The sequence below is a fragment of the Saccopteryx leptura genome, chromosome 5 (assembly GCF_036850995.1).
Source record: "Saccopteryx leptura isolate mSacLep1 chromosome 5, mSacLep1_pri_phased_curated, whole genome shotgun sequence".
In the NCBI taxonomy this organism is placed as follows: Eukaryota; Metazoa; Chordata; class Mammalia; order Chiroptera; family Emballonuridae; genus Saccopteryx; species Saccopteryx leptura.
The window spans coordinates 40,182,677-40,192,648 of NC_089507.1; the positions used below are offsets into that span (position 1 = coordinate 40,182,677).

The following is a 9,972-nucleotide window of genomic DNA, read 5'->3' on the forward strand; positions in this document are numbered from 1 at the left end:
AGGACTTATCAGCCCCGGACTTCTAAGGAAGGGTGTTCAGCGTGAGGCTCCACGAAGGCACTTTCCCAGCAGATAAAAAGGACGGCCTGACCTGTACCTGCTTGTTCATGTGCTCACATACCCCAAGCCCCACGTGTGTTCAGAATCAATAGTGCTGGAATGACAAATCCAAACAGCAGCATGAAACCAAAGCTGGCCACCACCCAGACGCCAACAGCTTAATCCCTTCCCCCAGAGCTGAGTGCCCTGTCTCCTGGTCGCCCAGTGTCCCCGGGCTCAGGACAGTGCTTACCTTACCCCTCCCCTCCTTGCTGCTGCTCTCACCAGTAGAGACGATGCTCTCTGGCTGCCAGCTGCCCTGGGTTTCCAGCCACCTGAGACTCGGCTTCAGCCCAGAGGAGGTTAATTGCACACCTGGCCACGCCCGTTTTCAGAGGCAGGAGGTGCCACATGCAGCGGCCACTTGCCCGCAAGAACTGCCCCAATCTCAGCTCTCCAATAAAAGAAAAGGCAGTTACTGGCCCAGAGTCCCAGGAACTGAGGAGACCCTTACCCCGGCTGCAGGGAGGGGGTTCCTTGTCTGCCAGGGGCAGCCTTCTGCTTCGGAAAGGGAACCAGGTAGTATTTATAACAGAATTGTTGACATTTTAGTGACCTTAAGGTGGCTCTCCATTATTTTCCAAAAAATAAATCAAATGCAACCATCTCCAACAAGGACAAATGCATTGCAACCATCTCCAACAAGGACAAATGCATTTAACAAAAAATGAACCGATTCAGAAAAAGAAATCTCTCATGGCCCATAGTCTGTAGGGAATTCTATGTGATTTAAGGAATTCTATTAAAAACTCCCAATCTTAGTATAGTTTCCCCCAACAAGTTGCTTGGAATTCTGACCAGTAGGGGTTATAAATTTTGTCTAAAACTTTGATTTTCATGATTGCCACAAATAGTAATTATATTTATGTAACATTTTGAAGAACTCCCAGATATGTTGTTATCTTGCTGGAACCTATTTATGGAACCTTCAGGGAGAGACATAATTCATTTAACAAATGCTATCTATTAACATCATAACTTTAATTAGTTTTCCAGAAACGGGCTGCCAAAGCCTTGAGGATATGAGACCCCAGAAGTCGGGCACGTTTGGATTGGAGGAGAGATGGGAAACCACCCACAACATGGCCAGCTGGCCTGTGCCGTGGGCACGTGGACACCCACACAGGTGCTGAGGTGACGGACAGACCGGAAGAACAGAAGTCACAAAGACAAACTTCACCGATTCATACTTCTGCTTGATGTTGACCTGGAAATCACTGTGAAGAGACCCTGTAGTGCCAAATAGACTCATGCCAATGCTGAGAACTCATGCTAATTTCTGAAAGAACAACTTGGCTGTCCACCAGAGCAGAGTGCCTGGTGCGTCTGCCATGATTCTTTTTAATAATTATAATCCTCTGGCTCATCCTAGATATTACGTAGAGAACAAAAGGAAGCTTTAGTTTTGAAACATCCTTTCTCACCATCCCTTCTCATGTGTTAGCACAATCCTTAAATAATGCACCTTTGAGGCTCTGAGTAATTGTTCTCATCAGCTGCCCCAGAGCATGTCTGGGTTCCAAGAATGTGCTTGAAACCTTATCCTACTTAAAGAAGGAGTGTGGTTTGGAGGACCCAGAAGCGATGGTCTCAGGGGTTCCTCTTCCTCTGAGGTCCTGTTGCTGTCCTCCCTGTTCCCTGGGGCACCTGCCTCAGTGGTCAGAGGAGACCTCGCCCTCTTTCTGGGTCTCACTATCGTCATGTATGAAGTCAGGGGTTTGGGTTTCACATCAGAATCACTTGGGGAGTTTCAAACAACAATGTCAGGCTGCACACCCTTGGGTTCTGAGTTCATTGGTTAGGGTGGGGCCCAGATCCAGGTCCAAAACTGAGTTAGATGATCTCTGGGACCCTCCCAGTTCTACAAAAGTTCACAATCCTGTTGGTCTGCTTCTCTACTTTATTTTTTGAATTAATTTTTTCCAGACATACTCATTTTTTTTTAAGTATGTTGCATAGGCTGATTTTTAGAGATGCTTTTAATTATTAAAAAAAAAAAAGATATATTGCTAAAGTATTGTTTTTTGGGGTATAATTGGCATATAATGCTGAAATATCTACAGTAACAGCCTGATAAATTTTCACTCATAAGAAATGGTTCTCTCTGCCCTGGCCTGTTGGCTCAGTGGTAGAGCATCAGTGGGTGTGTGGATGTCCTGGGTTTGATTCCTAGTCAGGGCACACAGGAGAAGCACCCACCTCCTTCTCCACCCCTCCTCTAGCGTTCTCTCTCTCTCTTCCTCTCTTCCCCTCCTGCAACCATGGCTCGATTGGAGTGGGTTGGCCCAGGTGCTGAGGATGGCTCCCTGGTCTCCACCTCAAATGCTAAGAAGAGCTCAGTTGCTGAGCAACGGAGCAACGCCCCAGATGAACAGAGCATCGCCCCTTGGTGCAGTTGCCAGGTGAATCCCAGTTCGGGGCACGTGTGGGAGTCTGTCTCTGCCTCCCCTCCTCTCACTGAATAAAAAAAAAGAAAGGATGTTATCCCATGTACAGTAGTGAACATATCTACATCCCCAAAACTTTCCTGTGCCCCTTGGCAATCCTCCCAGCCCTCTTTTCCATGCCCTCCTTCCCCAGGTAACCGCGGATCTGTTTTCTGTTACTATTGATCAGTTTGCACTTTCTGTCATTTTTTACCAGTGGAATCATACAGTTGTACTATTTCTGGCCTGGCCTCTCTCTTATTAGTTTTGTCCTTGTACTTTAGATTTCAAGCTCTTTGAAAATAGGAGTCATCTTTCATTTCTTTTCTCTTCCTCCTGCTCCCCAACTTATCTTGGCTCAGAGAAACTGCTTAATTATTATTTGCTAGACAGAAATCAGGCCTTTAGGACTCACAGCTGAGCATCAGTTTAGTGCCTAAGAAGTGCCTACCGTGTTAAGGGTCTTAATTTCCCACAACATCTTCTGTAGGTTTCTAGTCAGCAGCTTCAGCTCAGTGGGAAAAAAAAAATGCACTGGCTTCAACCAGAGGTCTTCACGTGGAGTTTGGACTTCTAGCGGTCCAGAAAACGAGCATCAAGATGTGTGTTGGGGACAAGGGGCTGGGGAACTACCTGTGAAAGGCTCTTGGCTTTCACCAGAGTCTTAATCTTAATTACAAGGTCTTGACCCGAAGGAGGAACTATGGAGTTGATGTCATGCTTTATTTCTTATTATATTCTTATGCATTTTGTGAATATGATGTCTAATTATAAATCCTCTACCATCTGCTCCCCTTCTCCCTCTCCCCCCTCCCCGGTACCTTTAGTTCTCTGCCTGCTCCAGTTATACTAACCCTCTCAACTAAATACATTACAGACCCTGTTGGGTGACGTGCTTCTTCATGAAAACTTCACATTCCTCTTCCTTCAGGGCATCTAACCAAAGCTGTGTGGTACGTTGTGCCTTATATTCAATACTTCTTATTCTACTTTATTTAACAGTTTACCTGGATACCACATGCTCGAATATCACAAACCTACATTTCCTCCAAACCCCAGAAGCATAGCATTCCTTTTCCTCTTAAACAATATCAATATTTTCATTTTCATAACAGATATTATAAGAACCTGAAGTAATAATAAATAGCACTGCAAATTTATAGTTGAGCCACCTCAGCTCAGTCCAGAGATACCTCCTCCTCCTCGTTACAATGGATACAAAAAAAATATTCTTGCGGTATTAAGTCTGATTTTAGACTGAGATGTAAAATAGCAATAGCAGCTTCTAAATGATTATTAATTCATATGCAATCTGGCCCAGTCATACAAATGCTGATGCAAAGTATCTTTCGGAGATAGGAAAGAGCAGGAAAAACAATTTTAACTATTGGCCAAAAAGCCAACACATGCAGCCCCTTGCTCCAAATTCACCTCAACTCTGTGCACGTTTGCAAGGATCTGATATCTTACATCCAGCAGCTTTCTCTGGCTTCTTGGGACCAGCTCTTAACTTTCATTCTCCCTTTCACCTCCACCTATTCCTAACAGAACAGCAAATACAGTACGTATAGCATTCCACTCGCTTCCCCACAAAGTTCCTTCCCTCTGCATTAAAGGCGAACCTCTGAAAAGTACTTACGTGGACGTGGCAAAGGCTGGATTTGGAAGCTGAGTTCTCCAGTGCCAGCCTGCTTAAATAGCAGCTGGGCGGCCTGACACGGGCTGTTGACAGCACGTTATTTACGCCTGTGAGTTCACGCTCAAGCGGGAACCTGAAAAGCCTGCAGCGTGGGCAGGAAGAACACAACTGAAAGCACGCCGAGTTTACATCTCTCCTGGTTATTCAGGTTTCATACTCAGGCGGTCACTTCTCAGAGTCTCGTGGAACTTTCTCGGCCCTACCCTCTTGCTCCTGATCTCTCTCTTAGCCAAGTGAGGCTCTTCTCCAAGATCGGATGAGAGAGACGCAGCCCAGAGAAGGAAGACACACAGGACCTGGAGCCTCGTGCCCAGTTCCTTCTTTTGAATGGGCTTGCAGTGAGATGTTTTCTCATTTCAAAGCATAGGCTTGGTTAGGCTGATTTCACAGTTCTGGCGGCTGGGTGCCAAGCTAAGAGCCTGGGCAACTGCCCAATCAATGAAAACTTTGTTTTGTTTTCAGGCACAGAATGTACAAATAAAGAACAGTTATAAAGGAGGTGCAGGCTAGGATGATACAAGTTTAGGTCCCTTTCAAAAACCGATGGTCATTTCTTTCCCCTTCCATCTGTACTTTCCTGAGTTCCCCTCCCCTTCTTTTGTTAATGAAATGCCTTAGACTTGAGAGCTCGAATAAAAAGCCAGTGTGTAAGCAAGCCTGTGGGAAGATGCTCTCCAAGTGTGAGAAGGTGTTCCGTGGTTCATGTGACCGTCAGTGGCAATATTTCTAAGGGTGAGGGTATGTGTGTGGGTGTGGGGACCCGGTTAGTCAATGTTTATCTGTAGTTTTTAGCTAGATATGGCAGTTAATAGTCAATTGCAGAATACGAAATGTATTGAGTAGGTATGATCTCGAGAGGCTGAAGGGAGGCAGGGTTTGGTGAGGTCATTTACGGGAGTATCTGTGTGTGTTTGCTGGTTCATAGCACAGGCTGGAAGTGCCACCCAGATATACACGTCCTATATCTTCCACTTCACTGGAGAAAGAAAAAGCCCACTTGATTCTCTTGGGAACAGCAGCTGTCTGGGAAAGAAGAGCAGCAATCATTTAGAATATTTCTTTCCTTCTTGGAGAAGGGGATAATGGTTATAAAACATGTGTGGGAGAAAAGGAGAGACAGGGGGGCTAGCCTGCCCCATCCCTGGTTACCAGAGGAATTCTTTTGTTTCCTGTCTAATTCATTGCCTAACTTCTGACTGTTCTATGGCCAACTCCGAATTCTTGCCTCCCAGATTTCTTGAATGCAGGGTCAATGTCTTGTTCATCTTTTGACACCCACAGTGCCTGGCAAAAAATTATTATGACAATAATCATTATCTTCATCATCCTCATCATCCAGTATCTAGAGAAACTGACTAAATGCCAGATTCCATGAAAAGCACTTTACAGTGAGTTTATTTAATCCTCACAACTCTCTGAGTTAAGTTGTTTTATTATTGTCATTTTACAGACAAGGAAACTGGTGCTAGGAAAGATTAAATCACTTACCCAAGATCATAGACATGACCCCCATGGTCGCTGGCTTGAAGCCTAGGGTCGCTGGCTTGAACAAGAGGTCACTGGCTAGGCTGAAGACCCCTGGTCAAAGCACATGTGAGAAAGCAATCAATGAACAACTAGGGTGCTGCAACTATGAGTTGATACTTCTCATCTTTCTCTCTTCCTGTCTATCTGTCTGTCTGTCTGTCCTTCTCTCTCTCTCTCTCTTACTAAAAAAAAAAATTTTTTAAAAAATGACTTACCCAAGGTCAGTGGTAGAGGTGGAATTTAAATCCAGATCTATCTGGTTTCAGAGTCTGGATTTACACTCAGGACCAGATTGAATCAATACTAAGAAAGTTGTCTGAGAATGTTTTCACCTATCCTTATTCCTTTACTTGCTTATCAACTGTCTTCCAGAATATGACTTCAATGATCTCAATGACCTGACCTGCCTTGTTCACTCTTGTGACCCTAGCACCCAGAACAGTATATGACACATAGTAGGTGCTCAGTTAATATGTGCTATTTGTTCAGTTTCTACATTCCTTTGAAGGTTGTGTAACCCAACAGATGCAGGGCCTGGCATTATCAGTTTCATCTCGGTTCAGACACATTTCTTTTGCTCTTGCTTAATGGCTTCAAGCTATTTCTCTTTATCCAGTATGTCACGGAGCAGTTTTATATCACATAAGAACTCTGTAGGTATGTGGTTTCAAGCTCTTCAGTGGTGCATGAGGTCACCAAGAACCCATACTTCTTCTATTTTCATTATGTAGCCCTCAGTGTAACCGCTTGCCTCCTCTCACTGTGGCAAGATTGCTGCAGTAGCTCCATATATCACATCCTTAAACCAGAACATCCAGAGACAGGTAGGAAGGGACATGAGCTTTCTCCTTAGTATCTCTTTTTTTTAAAAAAAGTATTTTATTGATTGATTTTAGAGAGAGGAAAGGAGAGAAACATCAATTTGCAGTTCCACTTATTGATGTTTGTATGTGCCCTGACTGGGGATTGAACCAGCAACCTTGGCGTGTTGGGTTGGTGCTCTAACCAACTGAGCTATCAGGCCAGGGCCTTAGTATCTCTTTTTGTTTGTTAGAAAGGAAAATCTTTACAGAAGCCACTAAAAGAATTCCAGTTGTGTCTCCTTGCTGAAAAGTGGGCCAAACGACCACCATGTTGGCTAAATCCGTCATTTGCAAAGAGGAAATGAGTCAGATGGACCATGGTTCACTTCATGGATCCCAGGGAAGGATTCACTTTCCCCAGACAAATTTCTGTGATAACTGAACAAAGTTAGGATTTCGGTATCAAGGAAGAAGTGGAAGAGCACTACCGGTACCAATCCAAGAAGTCCTTTGAAGTGTGATAAGCTACACTGCTCTTCTGCTTGCCCCAGTCTCAGTCACAGTGACAGGTTTTCACTATGTCAGTTCTCTATTTCTGTGCACTTTGTTTTTAATGAGAAAAGTTTGCTTTGGCTCTCAGCAAGTTTTTTTTTAACAGTACAAGACTAAACTAGATAGAAGGTGACGGAGGACAATCTGACTTTGGGTGATGGGTATGCAACATAATTGAATGACAAGATAACTTGGACATGTTTTCTTTGACTATATGTACCCTGATTTATTGATGTCACCCCATTAAAATTAATAAGAATTTATGTATAAAAAAATTAGTACAAGACTATTAGTCTTGTACTTAATAGTATAAGGTTTGTTTGTTTTTTAAATGAGAGGAGGGGAAATAGAGAGACAGATTCCCTCATGCACCCCAACCCGGATCCATGCAGTATCCTGGGGGCTATTCTCAAATCAATCAAGCCACTGGCTGTGGGAGGGAAAGAGGGAGAGAAGGGGAAGGAGGAGAGCAGCAGATGGTAGTTTCTCCTGTGTGCCCTAACCGGGAATTGAACCTGGGCTATCCATATGCCAGGCCGATGCTCTATCCACTGAGCAAACCAGCCAGGGCCGGCTCTCTGCAAAATTAAAACAACTTCAACAACTCACAATTAAGGGAAGTAGCCGGCCGCAATGATGAATTTCTTCTACAGGTTTAGATCCTAGGTCTTTATATCACTACTGATTTTCTGCATGTCCAGGGAATAATACACAATCTTTCAGCCTCTTGTCTTCTCCTATGTCAGACAGGATTGATGATACGGTTGATCCTTAGAAACATCAACTCCAATACTACAATTATAAAAAGATTGCAAAACTGTCTAGAAGCTGTAAGGCTCAATTTCCTGCTCCTCCTCTTGTCTATTATATTTCAATGAAATTCCATAATCCCACATGTTTCCATTTGTCAATGCCTGGGGGCTCCAGCTTCTGCCTGGGAGGTGTTAACTAGAAACATATGGCCGATAGAGTAATCCTCACGTACTTCCTTTTCTCCTGGTGGTTAGTAAACTTCAAATTAATTACCTACAGCTAGGTAATTATTTTCCTTCTCTTTGCTGTTCCGGCCTTTCCCTTGCTGGGCACTTCAGGAACTCTCCTCCACTGTCGCAGATCAAGAGAAGCAGGCTGAAGCATGAGGTGAACTAGATGTTCCACTCCACAGGAAAGAACAATATCCGGGAGACGGTAGGTGCTCAGGGAGCATTTGCTGAGTGACTGGAAGAGTGGTGGAAAGGAAGAGAGTGTGGGCTTCCCAGTCACGCAGACTCGGGTCAAGCCCGGCCTCTGCCGCTGAGCCTCGGTGCGATCCAGACTCGGGTTCAAGCCCGGCCTCTGCCGCTGAGCCTCGGTGCGATCCAGACTCGGGTTCAAGCCCGGCCTCTGCCGCTGAGCATGGGTGCGATCCAGACTCGGGTTCAAGCCCGGCCTCTGCCGCTGAGCATGGGTGCGATCCAGGACGAGTTCTGTAACGTCTGTCAGATTCAGGATCCTCATCTGTGAGATGGGAACCATGATGCTAAGCTTACACGTTTGCTGTAAGGACTAGAGATAATAAATGTTAATCACTTGCCTAGAACATAGTATATGCTCAGTAAATGGTAGCTACTGCTAAGAGTTACAAGAAGCCAGATTTTTCTAAGTCACCTTTGTGCAATGCATACATGGTAGGCATGAAATAGTTACACCTAAAAGCCCCAAAAGCTACAGCAAACAGGGGTGTTTGGCAAAGCCACATAGAGGACAGTGACAGCAGGACAGTGCGGGGAGCTACTTTCTTCCTGTGAAAGGCTGGCAGTCGCTGGAATGCAGAGAGCCACTCTATGAATGGGGAGCACATGGAACCAAGCAATGGGGCGAAGAGAGAAAAGCCATTTCTTGGCAAACAGAAAACTACCAAAAACATTTAAGAAAATTTACTGTGAAGGATATAACACCCCCCCACCACCAGGTGGTTTGACTTTTAAAGAAGCAAATTAGAAAAAGAGGTTGGGTAGCTAGAATATAGAAGCAGACTTACTGAAAATTCCACCCCAAGAAATGAATTTGCAGAAAGAGAGACCGAGAATTCTCTGCAGATGGTGTGGAAATTCTGACTCCCTGGTGTCCTGCCTGGCCCAGCATGGCTGGGATGAGGCGCAGTGTGGGAAGCAGAGGAGGACCAGCAGAGGACAGAGAGCTGGGACGCAGAAGAGGCTGCAGTGGCCTCAGCTGGAGCTGGGCCCCTTGGCTGCTCCTGGCGGCAGGTAGGTTTCACAAGCTCCCCGGTGGCGAAGGGCTAACAGAACCACTCTCTGTGTTCTTTGTAGTTTTTTATATCATTAATAATGATTAGGTCATCCTTTCGGTAAACTGGTGGTATTTCATTCTAAGCATGGATTCCATCATCTTACCTAATCCATTTGTTGTCCTCATGGAGTCCTGAGCCAGCTGCCGACTGGGAGTTAGGATACTTCGGCCCATAGAAACATCCGTTACAGAAAGTGCCTGGGGAAGGCTGTTCCACCTGGTGGAACCCATGTTGCTTTTGCTCTTTGACTTAAGAACCACAGTCTCAGTGCAGACTGGATGGCTTAGCGGATAGAGTGTTGGCCTGGCATGCGGACGTCCCGGGTTCAATGCCTGGTCAGGGCACACATGAGAAGCAATCATCTATTTCTCCACCCCCGCCCCCAGCCCCTTCTCTCTTTCTTTCCCTCTTGCAGCCAATGACCTGGTTGATTTGAGCATTGAGGCCCCAGATGGAGGTTATAGGTGAATCCCGGTCAGGGTGCATGCGGGAGTCTGTCTCACTATCTCCCCTCCTATCAAAAAAAAAAAAAAAAAAAGAATCACAGTTTCTTCTTGTTCCATTTAGTTTCATCCA

The 9,972-nt window shown here is 45.1% G+C and overlaps 1 protein-coding gene across 2 annotated transcripts in view; it reads right to left on the minus strand.

The window, feature by feature from the left end:
- Positions 1-4,537, minus strand: part of HOPX (HOP homeobox) — a 32,061-nt gene extending 27,524 nt beyond the window's left edge. Inside the window, exon 1 of one of the 2 annotated variants that reach the window (XM_066385583.1) lies at positions 4,165-4,537. The gene's annotated coding sequence lies outside the window, so the exon portion shown is untranslated. Of the gene's footprint in view, positions 1-292; positions 426-4,164 lie in introns of those variants that run through there. The other variant, XM_066385584.1, reaches the window with a different exon arrangement.
- Between the last annotated feature and the right edge of the window lie 5,435 nt (positions 4,538-9,972).